We start from the raw sequence: 17,000 nt of genomic DNA, 5'->3' as shown, positions 1-17,000 counted from the left end.
TGGTTGGCATTAGGAAGGGCATCCAGCCTTAGAAAACCATGCCAAATCAGACTGGAGTCTGGTACAGCCTTCCAGCTTTGCTAGACCTGGTCAAACTGTCCAACCCATGCCAGCATGGACAACAGACGTTAAATGATGATGATGATGATGATGATGAGTGGCAGGCATGGCTTCATAGGTGTAGGCATGGCTGTGTAGTAAGAAGTTTCCTTCCCAACCACATGGTTCCAGGTTCAGTCTCACCATCTGGCACCTTGGGCAAGTGTCCTCCACTATAGCCTTGAACCAACCAAAGTCTTCTGTGTGGATTTGGTAGATGGAAATTGAAAGAAGCCCATCGTATATATATATATATATATATATATATATATATATATATATATATATATATGTGCATGTGTGTGTGTGTGTTTGTGTTTGTCCTCCCACCATCGCTTGACAACTGATGTTGGTGTGTATACGACCCTGTAACCAAGCGGTTTGGCAAAAGAGACTGACCGAATAAGTACTAAGCTTACAAAGAATAAATCCTGAGGTCGATTTGTTTGACTAAAGGCGGTGCTCCAGCATGGCCTCAGTCTAATGACAGAAACAAATAAAAAAATATAATATATATATATATATATATATATATATATATATATATATATGCATATATATGTATATATGCATATATATGTATATATGCATATATATGTATATATGCAAATATATATATATATATATATATGCATATATACATATATATGCATATATACATACATATGCATATATACATACATATGAATATATACATACATATGCATATATACATACTGACCGTTGATTGAACACTATTCAATTTTTTTTCTCCGTGTTTTTCTCCTTGTCTCCGTATTCTTTCTGTTGAAGAGCGTAGCTCGAAACGTCAAAGACTTTCCGTATTCCCGAGCGTCATACTAATATATACTTTTGTTATTTACACCACCTGTCCTCGTCTGTTGTTATTATTTGTATATTCTCCCATATATATATATATATATATATATATATATATATACACACACACACACACACACACACACACACATATATATATATATATATATATATATATATATATATATATATATATATATATATATATATACACATATATATATATATGTATATATACTTAGTGGAACATGAAACTCAGCTGTTGAGTCAATTATGTGATTCTACTGCTGAAAAATATATTTATTAATACATGTGTACACACATACACATATGTACACACATAACTACACAAACACACATGTGCGTGCACACACACACACACCTACTTTCACTGCTCCTCCCATCTCATTCTGTATTGCATGTAAATCCCCTTACACACTGATCTGTTTATTTTTTCCACCCAATTTGTCCAGCTTAGACTCAATTGCACCCAATCAACTGCAATCCAAGCCATGATCCTATCAAGCAAGTCACAGTTTCGAAAGTAATTAATATCACTTCTCTCGTTCCCCTCCACCGTCAGATCAATGGGAAACGAGATTGATTAAGTCAAGACGGGAATAACAAAGAAAGAAATAAACAAAAGCCTAAAGTCACTTATAAACACGTTGCTTCTGTACGTATGTGCATGTGTGTGTATGGACATATACACACGTACACACATACATACACGTACACATATGTATGCATGGATACACACACATTTAAGCAGAGAATTGGCATAGTTGATACAGTGTAAGACAAATTGCTTTGTTGTATTTCTTTCAGTTCCCTGCACTTTGAGTTCAAATTCTACCAAGGTCAACTTTGCCTTTCTTTTTCAATAAAATCCAGTGGAGGGGGAGAGAAATTATTGGAACATGGGATGTGATGCCTGGTGGTATTTCTTTCAGTTCCTTGAGTTGAAAGTTGTCTGATTGATTCCAGGATCAGAAAGAAAGATGGGGGAAAAAAAAAGACAATACAATCCCTTAAAATTTGAAATTGCAAAAATTTGGAATCTGAAAACTGTAAAGGTTGTATCCTATAATAATAGTTGGAGCATTGGGAACTGTAAGTAAAGATATAGAGAAATAACTGAAGGAGATTGGAATAGAATGTCTTGTAGAGCTTCTACAGAATGGTTGCTTCTTAGGGAGAGGAAAAATTATCAGGTGGTTCCTCAGCACTAGAAACACTATTAAAAGCTACTGGATACCAATGGTTACAGGTAGTAACCTGGTGCCTACATAAATTCTGCCAAGAATAAGACCAAACCTTCTGGAAAGTTTTACAGATTTGTACAGTTCCAGTGATGGATTGGATCTGTAGTCTTCGAATTAACTTTCTTATTTCTGGTTTTGAGAGGCCTAATTTCTCAAGATTGCTATGTAGGCAGTGTGCTACATATTCCAGAGATGGTGGTGGTGGTGTGGGTGGGGTGGGGTTCGAGCCTATGCCAGCTGGCATGGGTGATACCCAAAAACGTGATCCGCCGGAATCTCCGTTTGCTTGATTCTCAGTATGCATGTATGTATACATCTCTCTCTCTCTCTCTCTCTCTCTCTCTCTCTATATATATATATATATATATATATATATATATATATATATATATATATATGCGTGTGTATATGTATCTATCTATGCACACACACACACACATATAAAGAGAGAGAGAGAGAGAGAGAGAGAGAGAGAGAGAGAGGTGCAGTATGCACATGCATATCTATGTAAATATGTATATATGCTCACACTCAGAACTATGCGTATTATCCATGTACATCCTACATCAAAATAGCTCACACACAACTGTTCACAAATGTGTCACAAATGCATCTCACTTTTTCTTTTTCTCATTTTATTATTTTATTTAAGAAAGCACATTTTTTTCAAAAAATATATTTTCACCAAAACGAATGAATTGGAAGAAATTTTCTAATATTTTCTTCTGCCGATTTTCTTTGAATATGCATCTGTTTTTCAAATGCACTGCAACCCAATGTCAGAGTAACAAGCATTGAACAGAAGTAGGCCAAGGAATTCTGGCAATCAATTAGTTCAGAGGAGACTTAGAAAATGGTAAGTGCTATGGAGAAATCACTTTCAGATCCAAAATAAGCTCAAATAGACATTAGCAGTTCCCTTGAAACCAAAGTGATATGTCTGTCTGTCTGTCTGTCTGTCTGTCTGTCTGTCTGTCTGTCTGTCTGTCTGTCTGTCTGTCTGTCTATCTATCTATCATATTGACATTTCTTCCTCTGCCACTCTTTTACTGGTTCCAATCAAGATGGCTATGGCCATTTATTGCACATTTTGTCACTTCTATTAATATTGTTTTAATCACTTGCTCTAGTCATTGGACTCTGGTCATACTGGGGCACAGCCTTGAAATTAAATAGTTGCCCTCAGTATCTAGTCTGGTGCCTATTCTATCTTTTTACCAAAGTATTAAGTTTTAGGGACACAAACCAACACTGACCGTCAACCAATGATGAAGTGATGAAGACAAACAAGATGCACACACACACACACACACACACACACACACACACACACACACACACAAAGACTTACACAAACACACACATGTGCATGCACACACACACACACACATATACACAAAGACTTACACAAACACACACACACACACAGATACACATACACACACTCTATACTAACAATTTTAATGGCTACAATGAATCTATCTGGAAGCAATATTCTTTTTTGCTGTTCCAATGTAGAATGTCTGCTATCAAATCAACGAATTCTCCAGAGTCAGTCGGTAGGAGAGACCCAAGAATTATTTCCCCCTCTTCACATCAAATTGCTGCTAAAGTCTGTTCCTGCTCTCCTCTATGTTACTCAACTGACTGGGCATTGCTTTGTGTTCTTGAGCAAAACACTTCATTCCACATTGCTCTTGTGCTGGGGGTTGGGGGGGGGGCAGCATGTCAAAGAATAGTTCCAACCTTTCCTCTGAATGTCATAAAAAGGCGACTAAAAGAGTTTGGGGTATGATTTGCACTATGACCTCATAAAAGCCCCCAAAAAGACCCATGAGTTGGAGAGTGTGGTGCAAAGGTGTAGCAGGGAATCACCAACAGTGGTGGATGCAGCAACATGCTGTTGCAGCACATACTGCCATGTTGCAGCTGCTGCTGCTACTACTACTACTACTACTACTACTACTTATTTTAATGTTATGACAAACTTTTGTCAAATTCCAAACATTATCTTAATTTGTATTTCATTGAAATTATTTCCATTTTTCTTTAAGGGTAACTGCTAGGCTTTGTATTCTTTCTTCAACTAATTTGGAATTTAAAATCTTCATCTAAATTCATTTCATTTAATTCCCTCGACTAATTTCATATCTTTTTTTTTTTAATTACACAAATTATATTGGCCCAGAATTATTTTTTCAACTTTATGTGAAGGGCTGGCTTGAGTAGACAATATTGGGCTGATGAGGACTAAAAGAATGAAACAGGATCAGAGTTGTCCTTACCCTGGGTAATTGGTTCTATGAGGCAGTATTTACTTTATTTTTACAATTAACTTGGAAAGATTAATTAAGTTCTTGAAATTATCTTTGCTCTTTTTTTAAACTTTTTTTTGTCTCTTTTTGAGTGTCATTTCACGCTGGGCTTTTGTTTAACTTTTCCAACTACAAAAGTAATTTCAATAAATTATTTGTTTTCTCTTCAATGTTCAGTCCCTCACCCTTTACTTTGATCAATAAATAGAAAGAAAATTTATTTTTCTAAATCTCTCCAAACTGTTGGTTATTTTCAAAATGAATTGAAACACATACACAGACAGAAATATGGCCATGAAGAGGTTAAAGAGTTCATATTTAAATTAAAACCTCAATCAAAATCTCCATATTACAGTGTGAAGTGAACGATGACCTGCAGTTTCATTCAGCAGCCAAAAGTTCCATAATAATTTCTATTTTTTTCATGTCAGAACTCTGCAAGTTGTATGACAATCAATAAAAAAAAAAAGGAAAAAAAAAAAATTGATGCTGTTTTTTTTAATAAACTTATACAAAATTCTTGATTATTTAAAAAAGTAAAATTAATAGAAACCTAGTGTGCTTTTGTCATAAATAACAACCACAAAAGTATTAAAACATTGGATTTGTCAACTAATGATTAAGTTTACCTTAAAATGGTTGACCAAGTCACTTTCAGCACGCTTTGTATTCCATAGATGTAAATTTATCCTAATCAAGCGCCACCAAATTACACTGAAAATAATGAAAAGAAACTTTCATGAACAAAGGACATCACTGCATTTATGAATTTGATACATTTTAATATGAATTTGCATGTGTGTGTGTGTGTGTGTGTGTAAATAATATATTTCTCCATTTAGCATTGAGATCCTGGCACTCTCGCATTCCTGTGGCACATATTGGCACCAGATATGCTTTAGCTTCTCTCTGGATCATGTCAATTGGGTGGAGAGGGCCTGTGAGTTGTTTGTGCAATCCTTATTGGATTTAAAATTTTTTGGCTGTGCAATGCCAGGGAGGTAACTATTTGATGCCCAGTCATGTAGGAGGAAAGAGCCACGGTGAGTATGCAAGCCACAGATATGAACCCAGATGATGCCTGCTGCAATAACTTCATTCATGGACATTGCTGGCATTTTGCATGGGAAATGGTCAGTGATGGTCTTCCTTGGACATGAGTGGAAAACAATCATCTGTGTGTGTGTGTGTGTGTGTGTGTGTGTGTGTGTGTGTGTGTGTACTTTTGAAAACCTTGTCCTGTAGGTGTTATTTGGTCACTGTTGGCATACCACTGAAGAATTTGTCTTGAAGAGGAGGAAATTAGCTTGTTAAAAATGTATCCCAGTCTGAGCGATTGAGTTGTTTACAGTTGGATTAACAAGAGACGAATTATTAATGAAAGGAAATCTCTGAACTAACAACTATTGACTCAATTATCTGAAAGCTTATAAAACCACTGCACATTGTTTGGGGTTATATCCATACGTACACAAACACACACACACACACACATATATATATATATATATACACACACACACACATACATGCATGCATACATACATACATGCATTGTCATCATCACCATCATCATCATCATTATCATCATCCTTTAACATCTGTTGCTCATGATAGCATGGGCTGGACAGAGCATAGAATACATACATACATAGTCATCTATCTACCACCTTTTACTATATATGTGCGTGTGTGTGTGTATATATATATATATATATATATATATATATATATATATATATATATATATATATATATATATATATATGTATGGCTTTTCCTTTTCTCCAACATACCCAATCAATGAAGGAGTATGTTAGTCCTGTAGCTTACTTGGTAAGCTTACTAGTGCTGGTGGCATGAAGAAAGCTGCTCCTAGAATACTTTGCAAAGGGGTTGGCATTAGGAAGGGCATTCAGGCAGACAAACAATGCCAAAACTGACATTGGCGTATGGCACAGACTTAGGATTTGTTGAACCCTGTCAAACAGTTCAAGCCATTCCAGCAGGGAACAGGGATGTGGAATGATGATAAAATATGTATGTACATATACACAAACAGGCATTTATACATGCAAGTGCAGGGATATAAATAGATCTCTATGTGTATGTGTGTGTGTATAATAAACATCAATATAAACAGCTAGGTGCAGTGTGATATGTATATATATAAATATTTGAACTATATATATACATATATGTATTTGTTGTATTTACCATGGAATAGCTTATGTTTAGTCAAGCTTACTGGCAAATACAAACAAAAACAAAAAAAAAAGGTCTGTTTCTCTGTCTCCCTAAATGCCTTCCTGTCTGCGTATGAGTGCACATGAGTGCATTTTCTGGTTTACTAGAATGGAATTAATTTTCCTTGTCCTTAATACAGAAACAAATATTTAAACAGAAAGGCAACAACAGATTAAGAGGAGAGCAGAATATACATGAAATTGGTAAATATTCAGACATTCCAAACAGTGTGGGTTCACATATTCACTATTATATTTGTATAACTGTGTGTTTGTGTGTGTGAAGGAGTGTTTTAAGATAATGTATTCTTTTCTACTCTCGGCACAAGGCCCAAAATTTTGGAGGAGGGGGACTAGTTGATTAGATTGACCCCAGAACACAACTGGTACTTAATTTATCGACCCCGAAAGGATGAAAGGCAAAGTCGACCTTGCCAGAATTTGAACACAGAACATAAAGACAGACAAAATACTGCTAAGCATTTCGCCCAGTGTGCTAATGTTACTACCAGCTCATCGCCGCTTAAGATAATATATTAATAAAGATATGATCACATGCATGTGTGTGTGTTTGTGTGTGTGTGTGTGTGTGTGTGTGTGTGACATGCTGGAGAGCAGTCACAATTCTCCCTCTTTTTCATGTGGCTGTGTCTCCTGATGAGGGGCCACTCTGCTAATGTAATAGTTTTCATCAATTAGTGACAGATGAACAGAATCATCATCATCATCATCATCATCACTTCATGTAAATCTGTTAATATTTTTATTCTTGTTTATTTCCAGATTTGTCGAACCATTTCAGTGTTAAGTACATCCTCCATGTTCCACCACAAGAAACTCCAAATGTCTCCTGAAATTTTCAATTCTATTCAGGCATCTGAAGTTTATCTGAAGACACTAAAAAACTTTTTTTATTGCTGAACTAGGACATTAAAAAGCATACCTTTAAAGATTATGCCATACAGATGCTCATATACCATGTTACGGCTGTTAATATTATCAATTAAATATATTCATCACACATAATAATATTCACAATAGTAACATCTTATTTCGAATGTAAACATTGAAATATTTTCCCACCATGTGGACTGGTTTGGTGTAAAACAAGCCAGAACGCTAATGGATTTATAACGTGGTGGATTTAGAATTTCTTCCCCATTAACTCATATGGGAAAAGAGTGAGGCCCATTGGGCCACAACCCAAAAACCATAGTATATAAGCATCTGAATGGCATAATCTTTAAAGGCAGGCTTTTTAATGTCTTAATTATTTATCCGTTTCCTTGCTTACTGTTATTTTCTGTTATTTTGATGCCAACAGGTGGTTGAATTGGGATTCTAGCTCTTATTTCTAAACAGGTTGCTGCATCCCGTATTGTTCTGCTATGTTCTGCTATGGTTTCTATGTTTTTGTTCATCATCTTCTTTATGATGTTTCATGTTCTAAGTACGAATGGAACTATTTTTAGTTTCTCTTCTCACATTTTGCTTTCTTCAAGATCCTTGTTCTTTGACAGTTTTTCCTTCTGGCTCAAAAGGGATCAAAATGTTGATCAGAATACAAATAGTTTCTTCCAGTCCTTCATAATTATATCTGGACAACTTGTCTTGATCTTATGTCTCTCTCATGTCCCAGAGAACTGGGGTCAGGTGGTTTTCATATTCAATGGTCAGTAAATGTTCATCTCACTTCTTATCCATCGATGTGTTGGCAATTGACGACCGGTCACAGCTGCTAACTCATTTACGAATACATTCACACTTGGCATGAATTGGGCAGCCAGAAATAATCAACTCAACCATCTTTATTCTGCTGAACACCTATTAGTTTTCATTCTTGTAATTATTAGTCGTTGCTCATTGGTCTGTTGCAGCTAAAATAAGACCTGTTTCTGCTTTTAGCCCAGAATTTTGGAGCAACTATTGACTTTCACTCTGCTTTATTTCCTCTCTATCTAGTCTTGCAGGATATTGCTTATGAAGTGATTGGTCTTTCCATCTTTTCTTTAGCATATTTTCTCTTTTTTATCTTTTAAACATTTTCTTTTGTTTTTAGTCAAATCTTTTGCTTCAGTGGAATTTGTTTCTATCTTCTATTTCATTGTTTCTTTATTTAGTTATTTTTTTTTGTTTTCTTTTCTTTTCATCTTTCTGTATTATATTAACCCCATTCTATTTGTTCACCTCCATTTTTCTAGTCTCACTCTTTTTATTTTGTAATAGTCTTCTGTCTACATCAGACCTGTGTTCCTTCTATGTGGAATGGGTCTATTCTTTCTCTATATTAGGGAGCTGGTTTCATGATGCAGTTAGTAATTTCCTGACTTAGCACTTCAATTCACTTAACTTTCAACTTATTCTATTGAAGCTCTACTTTATAAATGAGATCGCTGGCATATTTAAGCCTATAATCTTATTTCTAGCATTAAGATTTCTAACATTAAGTTCAATAATTTATTTTATTAAACTCACTTTTCTTTTGTATGCTTTTCTAATTTTCTCCTTCATTTCTGTTTTATCTTAGGACTTTCATTTACCCCTAAATATTTTTAGTGATGTTTCTGGTTTAAATCCCTGATTTTGGTGTCAATAAGTAATTAAATGTTCTCAGTTTTGGTTAAGTTACCTCTCCTTATAACAGCTTTAGCATATTTGCTTGTACCAGTTATGTCTTGGCTGAATTTATGGGCTATTTTTGTAGTTTTTTTTAACTTATCAATCTAGAAGAGATGTTTTTAATTTTTCCTCATCATTCTATGAACAGTTGAAGTTTCATTCAACAGATTTAAAGCATCGGAACCAGGCAAAACGGTTGAAGGAACAAAGACTTTCCCTAGAGAATTTCTGTCCTTTTTGGGTGGGATAGATTATAAATCTTTTCTCATTGCTTTATAAAGATATTGGTTGTTTTCAGTTTTGTCATAATCTGATTGATGTGATTGGTGTTGGGGGTAACCTTATTCAGGTGATGTGTCCCTATTTTCTATGACTGAATTAACACAGCAAATACTTTCTGGTAATCAAGCTGGGGCTATGCTAAGCTTTGTTTTCCCCACTTTTTTTACCGAATTCTATAATAGTCTAGTTTCATCCTCATCATGTTTGTTTTCCATGTTGGCATGGGTTGGATGGTCTGATAGGTCTGAGGACCACAGTGAGCTCCAATACCTGCTTTCTAGGGCTGGATGCCCTTCCTAATGACCACCATTCTACAGAGTATACTGAGTGTTTTTCTTATGACACCAGCACAATTGAGGGCACAAAGAAACCCTAACCACCCATCCTTCCATCACTCTTCTAACTATAGCATTACTCACTTGGGTGCTGTAATTATCTAACCCCTTTCTGTGGGGTCAGTGATCTTTTTCCTTGGAATCACTTCCTTTTGTCACTTATCCCACATTTTCCTTTGCCTGGTGGCTGTGGCAAAAGAGATTGTTTGGTGGACAAAGCTGAAAGGCCTAAGGACAGATCCATTCCCCTTTGGTAGAGATCTCATTGACTTCTTCAAGTTTCACTTGAAAAGGAAATTGAGAGTGGAGAGGGAAGTGCTGTCCTCGAGGGCGTTTGTTGAAAGGTGAGTGGAAGTTGTGATTATCCCAAGAGGCCTTCCTGTATCAGAAGGGCCACATCTCTATCATCCCCCCACTACATTTTTTTTGTTTTATACCTTTGTATGCTATGCATATGTCCCTTCTTTTCCAATGTATACCATATATACTTACATTCATTCATTTTTTGTTTTATCATTTCATTATTGTATGTAAACCCCCACCCTTTATGTCTTTCTTTGTATTGTCCCCCTCGTCCTTTGCCCTTGTGGCAAATAAATGAAATCATCATCATCATCATTATTGTTGTAATAAGTAGCAGCAGTAGTTGTTGTAAAGGCAAGTGGGTGAGTAGAAATAGTGAAGAACTTGACAAAGAAATATTTAAGATTCTTCAGTTTTGTTATTTTCTGTATTCAGTTGAAATCTCTCCAGAATCATCTTTGGTTTACATCTGTCCAAATATCAGAGAGTACCAGTAATATAAATGGGGTTGAACAAACTGACTGTTTAATTATATTCATTAAAAAAAAAAAAACAGTTCTTGCAGCAGATAACCCCTAACCTTTGTGCAAAACCTTAATTATTATTAACGGGTCTTCTCATGATTTCAAATGTCATGGAAATTGACTTTCCATTTTGGAGGGGGGATTAGGGGGGAATGATAAGATATTTGTCAATTATTGCGGTCGATATGATCTGTTGCTCCCTCCCGAAACTATGTGGCCTTTTGCCTATGTTAGAAATCAATATTTACCCTTCTCTTCATCATCATCACCACCATTACCACCATCATCATCAACATTATCATTAATATCATCATCATCAACAACATCATAAGTGTTATCATCATAACATTATCAACATCAACATTATCATCATCATCATCAACAACATCATCACTGACATTACTGTGGAGAGAAAGCAAAAGAAAGAGAACTTGGAAGGAAATTCTTTCCTCTTGAACGTTGTGGGTGGGGGTGGGGGAGACTAAATAAAATAAAAATAGAAAATAAAAAAAGAGGAAAATTTTTTCCTTTAACACCACCACCACCACCACCACCATGACAATCTTTCCCATCCTCCATCATAACCTGGGTATTTTACGTGATTCATACCAAATAAAAATAGTCATGAGAAAGGGATGGATTTCTCTGAAAGTACCATCATTGCTCAAGTTTCCTGAATGGTAGGGGGTCCGGGTAGGGGGATGCACCTTTCTTCCTTCCTTCCTTCCTTCATTTTTAATCTCTGACACTGTTGCTATTTAGATATCAAGATATCACTAATCTATTTCAAAATACCTAAGGCTTTTATTTGTTATCTTCCATGTAATAATAATAATAATAATAATAATAATAATAATAATAATAATAATAATAATAATAATAATAATAATAATAATAATAATAATAATAAACAAAAAAACCACCTTGACTAAGCACACACACACACACACACACAATTACCAAAAATGGCTGGAAATACAGAAACATCCAAAGCTACACACCCAATCACAGTTACATAACGCATGCAATTGGAACTATGTATAAACACACACAACCATAACTACACACACACACACACACACACACACACACACACACACAGAGAACCACAACTACATGCGCAGACATATCTGCATACAAATAAACAACTGTGTGGGTATATGCACACTGTCTCCTAGCATGTGCACGTGCACACGTGTGTGTGTGTGTGTGTGTGAGTGAGTGTGTGAGATATGTAAATACAGCACGAAAAAAAAACACATGTATTTTCAAAATTTCAGAACAAAACAAATTGATGACAAATTTAAAGAAAATAATACAAAAGAGAAAAAAAAAGGTTTAAAACTGTTTATTGTTGGGATTATAACTAAAATATTGATAGAGAAGAGGGTAACAGGGGATTAAGGTTAGGGTGGTGTCTTTAACATATTACCTGGTTTAATACCACAATGGGTGGTGGTCCTGCCATGCTGTAGCTTCCTGAGTCAGTGACATAATCTATATAAGGCTGACCAACCTGCTAAAAACGAACCTCAAACCACACCCTCAAACCACCATCTTAAGAAAAGAAGGCTACATTAGTTCAATGTAACATTGGATATACTTGTCAAAGAAATGGTCATGGCAGGAATATACTTGCTCAGCAGCACCTCCGACAGCTGGTCATTGGTAGAGTTCACCCAGTTACAAGCATCTGGAGTAGATCCCACCTGAATTCCTTTCCTACCCTCATTCATCTGCTAGATATTAAATTACATTCACCTCACCTGTGTCACATGGACTGTGGAGATAGTGGGAAGGTACTGCAACTGTCGTGTGTGCGTGTGAGAGAGAGCAGTTTCAAGGTGTGAGTCAAAGCTTCTGTTGTTAATATTTTGGTCAATAATGTAAAAATTCTCATATTGACTGTGTGGTAGATGCAGTATGGTAGGAAAACCACCTGAACATCTCTCATCAGATGCTCAGGTGGTAGTCCTACATAGGAAACATCCATGATGGGTGTGTCCTATCTGCCAACAAAACAACTCATGTGGAGATGAGTCAAACTGTTATTGAATATATTCTAACCAAAAGCATTCAACGCTAATTTGTTTCACCTGTTCACTCATCTGTGTGTGTGTGTGTGTGTGTGTGTGTGTGTGTAATCCAAAATTTTGGATAATACTCTTACTCTACTGACAGGATATACGAGTACATCTTTTCCCTGACTTATGGTCTTCTAGCGTGAGAAATCAGATCTTTTTTTTATTTAGTTGTTTCATTCATTGGACTGTGGCCATACAAGGTCATTGCCTTCAGGGGTTTCGTCAAACTAATCAACTCCAGTTAAATAAGCATGGCGTTTATTCTATTGGTCTCTTTTGATGGACAACTAAGTTATGGGGATGAAAACAAAACAACACCAGTTGCCAGATCCACTCACAAGACTTCAGTTAGAGTGAGGCTAGGTACATGCTCCAGGTGCCATGCAGTGGGGTTGAACCCAGAACTATGTGCTTGGGAAACAAACTTCTTACCATACAGCTGTACCTATCTGTCTATTTATCTATCTATCTGTCTGTCTATATATGTGCATATACTTATTCACACATGCACACACGCACTCACACACACATCATTAAACTAAGATTTTGGTCACTAATTGAGTCTCATGATCTGTGGTATTTCTAGAATAATTTGAATGATGAATGATGATTGCAGACAGTGAAACTTGAGTAAAGACTAAAAATTCACTTTACATAAATCTATAAATAAATGATGGAATGTATTGAGTGCTGGCTTTTACTTTCATTAACAAACTATACATAACTCTGTGTGTGTGTGTGTGTGTGTGTGTGTGTGTGTGTGTGTGTGTGTGTGTGTGTGTGTGTGTGTGTATATATATATATATATATATATATATATATATACATTTATCTGTGTGTGTGTGTGTGTATTATATGCATACATTGTTTCCCCGAGAAAGGTAGAACTAGGAAGCATCGTTCTACAGGCATCATCCATGTTTAGATTATCAAGAAATTCTCCATAGCTTATGTGTTTATTGACAAGTGTTTTAGTTTTGCATTGGAAAAGAATTTTAGCTCAATTCCCATTCTTCTTCCTCCTCTCTTGATTCTATTGATGGAGTGAAATGATGAAGAATAAACATATATAGAGCGATAAAAAAAACCAAACTTAAACACTGTGGGGCAGAGAAATACTAAATGACTGACTTAACATGTGTGGGTGGGGAGTGGTGTGATTGAGGAATTGTTAGGCATTTCCAGGGAAAACATAATTCTGTGTTCAGTTTTGGTGTGAAGTCTGAGGATCTTTAGATTTATTTATTCTTGAAGTAAATGGTATGATGGTCCAGAAAAGGATGATGGTGCTTTTGGTTTCCCACCATTAAGTCACACACACACACACTCGCACACACACACACACACACACACACACACACACACACACACACACACACACACTGTATGTCTCAGCTTAAAGGTAAGCCATACAAATCTGTAATGTTTACAAATGAAGGAAGTAAAGAAATCTGTGGAGGATTAACTATGAACAGAGCAACTGAGTAGTAGTAAGAGGAGAATGAGGAGAAAGTTGGTAGTTAGGGTCCAAGTGTTAGGGGCCACAGCATTTTGTCTGGCTTATCCTAGTTTTAATTAAGGTGGATCCACTGAGGACCCTTACAGAACACTGGACTAAAGTCTTTACAACACTTTTTACTGTCCAAGGTCTTAGTTCAAATTCCACTGGAATTGTCTTCAGCACCAATTCTTTAAAGTTAGCAACAAGGAGGAGTGAGGCTTTCCAGGAACCTTCTCAAGACCCTTCTGATAATAGGAACCCATGTTTGATCAACTGAGAAGACAACACAATATGTATTGATTTAGTTATCTTGTATTTCTTCTTCAATATTTATGAGTCAAACTAGAGAGCTCTGTGTGAGCATTTGACCTGCTAGAAATAACAATCAAGTCTCCCTCAAACCATATTGTTTGATCTTAAATGTAGTCCCTGATAAAAAAAAGATGAATGTTTATAACACCAGGCTGTTTTGATCAGAGTTGGCTTGGGACAAAGTCACATCAATGTTTATTTATATATTTATATGCAAATGAGTAACAAAGATCTACAGGTGTCAATTCCTTACAGCTGTTTCAAGTGGCATACATACATATATACAAAGATATCCTGTTGATGTTGAAATTCCAACGAAGGAGCCTTGGATCTGGGTTAGAAACCGACTCTTTCTCTATTGGCAAGAAATCTTGAAATAAACTGAATAATCACACACACACACACACACAACTGGCATTCAATCAACTATAACAACAAGTGTTCCAGTTGATCTGATTAATGAAACAGCCTACTTGTAAAATTAGCATGCAAGTGGCTGAGTACTCCACAGACATGTGTACCCTCAATGTAATTCTCAGGGAGATTCAATATGACTCAGAGTGTGACAAGGCTGATCCTTTGATTTACAGGTACAACTTATTTTTGCCAGGTGAGTGGACTGGTGCAACATGAAATAAAGTGCCTTGCTTAAGGGTACAATGTACTACCAGGGATTGAGTTCATGATCTCATGATCCTGAGACAAATATCCTAAGCACTGAGTCACATGTATACATATACACCTGGGTGGCTCAATTAGCAGTGGAGAGGTATGTTCCAAAAAAAGTGTAGTTCTTAGAATTAGAATAGAAAGGAGAAAATGCAGAGAGGTTTTACTTCTGTTGCCAAGCAGAGGTCTTTCAGTCTGCGAAAGGAAGATTGTATGGTCCATGTATATATATATGAACAGCAATGCTATGGGATAGGGAGATGTGGACCCTAAACGCAAACAATAGACTAGAAAGGAAAGAACCTAGTGTGCACAAAACAGCAAAATAGCCCTACGATTTATATAAGATGCAGTCATATCACCCTCCTCCATCACGGAAAAAATTGATATAGCGATGATGATGATACACACACACACACACATGTATGTGAGTGTGTGTGTACAGTCTTCTTTGTTCCAACATTTTCTTCATACAAAACTCCAGTGTACTTAATACCAAACTGTGTTAGAAATATTCAGATTATGATGTAATCATCCATTAACAAACAGTTATTTCCTCTCCTACAGAATGGTTTCTCATGGGACCAACTTCGTGCTCACAAAACTGTTCCTTAGTGAATTTCATCGGGGATCATGTTTCACTATAAAAGTTAATTACAGGAACATTTTAGTCTGGAAAGTAACTAATTCATTTTACACACAACTAGAAATCCACAACTGACCATACACCCATCGTCTATTTATGCATCAAACAAAACCCTTACTGCTCTATTCATATCTCAAAATGTCTGTCTGTTTATTAGGGGTTCTCTGTTGCTACCCCCAGACACACGAACATTTAGCTATCACCTTTCAGCATCGTTTTCTTTAAGATACAACAAGATGTAATCTGTAATATAAGTATACATACATACATGTGTGCATGTGTCCGTGTGTCTGTGTGTGCGTGCATGCACGTGTGTGTGTATGTGTGTGTGTGTATGTGTATATATGTGTGTTAGTGCGTATATGTCAGTGTGTGTGTGTATATGTGTGGGTGTGTCTATGTATACTAACACACACACACACACATACTTCAGTTTATATATTTTAGGAGAAAGTCATTATCATAAGAGAAGAGAATATTCTTCCTTGTCTCCAAACTGTCAAGCGATGTAACATTGATCCTGCCCCCCTGTACAAGTAGAGGGATCCCTTGGAATCCCTGAGTAAATGTGGGATGGACTGAGACCAAGGGTTTAACGAATGGTGTGGAGTGAGTGTATATGTGGTGGTGGTGGTGGTGGGGATGTGCTAGATACATTGGTCGGTTACAGGAATAATAAGAAACTCAACTAAAAATAAATGAATTTCATTGTCAGCTGGTTTCCGTGATACGAGAGGGACTTGGGAATCACTGTTGCACTTTCTCTACATACATACACATATGCATCTACATAAATGTACAAATGTAAGTATACATATACAAACATACTTATACACACACACACAAACACATGCATACAAACACACACATATAAATACATACTCACAAATATATATATATATATATATATATATATATAGAGAGAGAGAGAGAGAGAGACAGATAGACTGATGAATACATATAAATGTATATACATATATA

At 36.1% G+C, this 17,000-nt stretch overlaps 1 protein-coding gene across 8 annotated transcripts in view; it reads right to left on the bottom strand.

Moving 5' to 3' along the window:
- The window catches only part of LOC106878768 (irregular chiasm C-roughest protein), an 898,223-nt gene that overhangs the window by 275,335 nt on the left and 605,888 nt on the right, over positions 1-17,000 (bottom strand). For all 8 annotated transcript variants that reach the window (XR_016241877.1, XR_016241876.1, XM_089352175.1 and 5 more), the window contains one exon: positions 5,128-5,212. The gene's annotated coding sequence lies outside the window, so the exon portion shown is untranslated. The remainder of the gene's footprint in view (positions 1-5,127; positions 5,213-17,000) is intronic.

This window comes from Octopus bimaculoides, chromosome 5 (assembly GCF_046866305.1).
Source record: "Octopus bimaculoides isolate indiv1 chromosome 5, ASM4686630v1, whole genome shotgun sequence".
Lineage (NCBI taxonomy): Eukaryota > Metazoa > Mollusca > Cephalopoda > Octopoda > Octopodidae > Octopus > Octopus bimaculoides.
This window is presented reverse-complemented; position numbering and strand designations above follow the sequence as displayed.